Source organism: Pongo abelii, chromosome 8, assembly GCF_028885655.2.
Source record: "Pongo abelii isolate AG06213 chromosome 8, NHGRI_mPonAbe1-v2.0_pri, whole genome shotgun sequence".
In the NCBI taxonomy this organism is placed as follows: Eukaryota; Metazoa; Chordata; class Mammalia; order Primates; family Hominidae; genus Pongo; species Pongo abelii.
The window spans coordinates 85,108,885-85,112,102 of NC_071993.2; the positions used below are offsets into that span (position 1 = coordinate 85,108,885).

General features: G+C 41.2%; 1 pseudogene; it reads left to right on the forward strand.

The window, feature by feature from the left end:
* Positions 1–385: 385 nt before the first annotated feature.
* Positions 386–2,212, forward strand: LOC100459556 (TNF receptor-associated factor 6-like; annotated as a pseudogene).
* The last annotated feature ends 1,006 nt before the right edge of the window (positions 2,213–3,218 follow it).

Below are 3,218 nucleotides of genomic sequence, written 5' to 3' on the forward strand. Positions count from 1 at the left end.
TTTTCATTTCCCATTAAAAATGGTATTCGTGTGGACTGAAGAGTAGAATATACTATCAGACAGGTAGAGAAACAATACTGGATTTAGAGTCAAACAGGGCGATCAGAGTCTTATCCACTGGCTAGTGGTACAAGCTCAACTAAATCACTTCACCTGCCTTTTCTTCAGTTTTCTCATTTGCAGAGTGGAGACTGGAATCTTTCTCACAGGGTGTAATGCGAAAAAATGTTTTAGAGAAGGCGGAAGCAGTGGCGTCCGCACCTGGGGCTTGGCGTCCAAGCAGCCTTGTCTCAGAGCGCAGTGTCTGTGTCCGTCCTCTACCAGCGCCTTGGCTGCGTAGAGTCGTGCGCCTGCCCGCCTGGTTCGGCCGCCCGGTGCTCTTGAGCGAGCAAGTGATAATCAAGTTACTATGAGTCTGCTAAACTGTGAAAACAGCTGTGGATCCAGCCAGTCTGAAAGTGACTACTGTGTGGCCATGGCCAGCTCCTGTAGCGCTGCAAGAAAAAATGATAGTGTGGGCGGAACTGTCAGCACGGGGAACCTCTCCAGCTCCTTTATGGAGGAGATCCAGGGATATGATGTAGAGTTTGGCCCATCCCTGGAAAGCAAGTATGAATGCCCCATCTGCTTGATGGCATTACGAGAAGCAGTGCAAACGCCATGCAGCCATAGGTTCTGCAAAGCCTGCATCATAAAATCAATAAGGGATGCAGGTCACAAATATCCAGTTGACAATGAAATACTGCTGGAAAATAAACTATTTCCAGACAATTTTGCAAAACGTGAGATTCTTTCTCTGATAGTGAAGTGTCCAAATGAAGGCTGTTTGCACAAGATGGAACTGAGACATCTTGTGGATCATCAAGCACATTGTGAGTTTGCTCTTATGGATTGTCCCCAATGCCAGCGTCCCTTCCAAAAATTCCATATTAATATTCAGATTAATATCCAAGGAGGCAGGTATCTTGTGACAACTGTGCTGCATCAATGGCATTTGAAGATAAAGAGATCCATGACCAGAACTGTCCTTTGTCAAATGTCATCTGTGAGTACTGCAATACTATACTCATCAGAGAACAGATGCCTAACCTTATGACCTAGACTGCCCTACAGCCCCAATTCCATGCACATTCAGTACTTTTGGTAGCCATGAAAAGATGCGGAGGAATCACTTGGCACGCCACCTACAAGAGAACACCCAGTCAAACATGAGAATGTTGGCCCAGGCTGTTCATAGTTTGAGCCTTATACCCGACTCTGGGTATATCTCAGAGGTCCGGAATTTCCAGGAAACTATTTACCAGTTAGAGGGTCGCCTTGTAAGACAAGGTCATCAAATCCGGGAGCTGACTGATAAAATGGAAACTCAGAGTATGTATGTAAGTGAGCTCAAACGAACCATTCGAACCCTTGAGGACAAAGTTGCTGAAATTGAATCACAGCAGTGCAACGGAATTTACATTTGGAAGATTGGGAATGCATTTGAAATGTTAAGAAGAGCAGAAACTTGTTGTGATTCATAGCCCTGGATTCTACATGGGCAAACCCAGGTACAAACTGTGCATGCTCTTGCACATTCCGTTACCGACTGCTCAGCGCTGTGCAAACTATATATCCCTTTTTGTCCACACAATGCAAGGGGAGTATGACAGCCACCTCCCTTGGCCCTTCCAGGATACAATATGCCTCACAATTCTTGATCAGTCTGAAGCACCTGTAAGGCAAAACCACGAAGATATAATGGATACCAAACCAGAGCTGCTTGCTTTCCAGCGACCCACAATCCTACGGAACCCGAAAGGTTTTGGCTATGTAACTTTTATGAATCTGGAAGCCCTAAGACAAAGAACTTTCATTAAGGATGACACATTATTAGTGCACTGTGAGGTCTCCACCCGCTTTGACATGGATAGCCTTCGGAGGGAGGGTTTTCAGCCACAAAGTACTGATGCAGGGGTATAGCTTGCCCTCACTTGTTCAAAAACAACTACCTGGAGAAAACAGTGCCTTTCCTTGCTCTGTTCTCAATAACACGCAAACAAACAAAAATGCCGCGGGAAAGATGTAGTATCTACTAGTGAGTATTGGTTAAAGAGGTCACTTACTATTTCTTCCTGTTACAAGTGATCTGAGGCAGTTTTTTCCTGGGAATCCACATGTTCCATGCTTTTTCAGAAATGTTAGGCCTGAAGTGCCTGTGGCATGTTGCAGCAGCTATTTTGTCAATTAGTATACCTCTTTGTTGTACTTTCTTGGGCTTTTGCTCTGGTGTATTTTATTGTCAGAAAGCCCACACTCAGAGTACTGAACTTTTAATAATAATGAACTTTCCTTAAAACTTCAATCTATTTTTATAACATTATATATAACATATTAAATGTGAAAATCACAAAAATGGGAGAAATTATGAAATGTAAACGGTACAAAAAGTAAAATGGTATTTTTAAGTTAGAATGTTTTTTAAAATGCTTAACATTTTATCTAATCAGAGTCTCTGCAGTCTTTATACTTAGAAGTTCAGTCATATAAAAAAGATATGTAGTCTCAAAATTCAAAGGAATCTTAACATATCAGATTTTAACGTCCTCATTTTACAATTGAGGAATTTTATGACTAGTGAAGCTAAGTACATTGTCCAAATTTATGAGCTATATTTGTGTTTGTGCTAGAGTTCCTTTTATCACATTAAAAAATCATTCTTTGTTAAAGTATTATATATTTTACTTCATTTCACTTTAATAAGTTATGGAAAAATATTTGTCAATACATTCTGTTACTCACACAATGGGGGGGTTTGGTCACTTGGTGAGTATAAGCCTAATGACACTGACCAAGGAGCATTTAGCAAGGAGATTTTATTACTTATAACAAGTAAGGAGAACATTGGGATAGTTCCTAAACCAGTGCCTCCCTGAACCAGGGGCTGGGTCAAGTTGTATAAGCATAGGGTAATGAGATGTGATCTGATTGAATTTTCAATGCGGTGATGCCAAGAGGCATGATCTGATTGGATCCTGCCATGGGGTGATGACACGACTGTATCTGATTGGCCCCTGGATCCTGCCATATGGTGTCTGCTTCTTTTTTTTTTTCCTTTTGAAATTCTTTTTATTTTATTTTATTATTATTATACTTTAAGTTTTAGGGTACATGTGCACAATGTGCAGGTTAGTTACATATGTATACATGCTTCTTAATTCAGTCCTCACTCCTGGTCA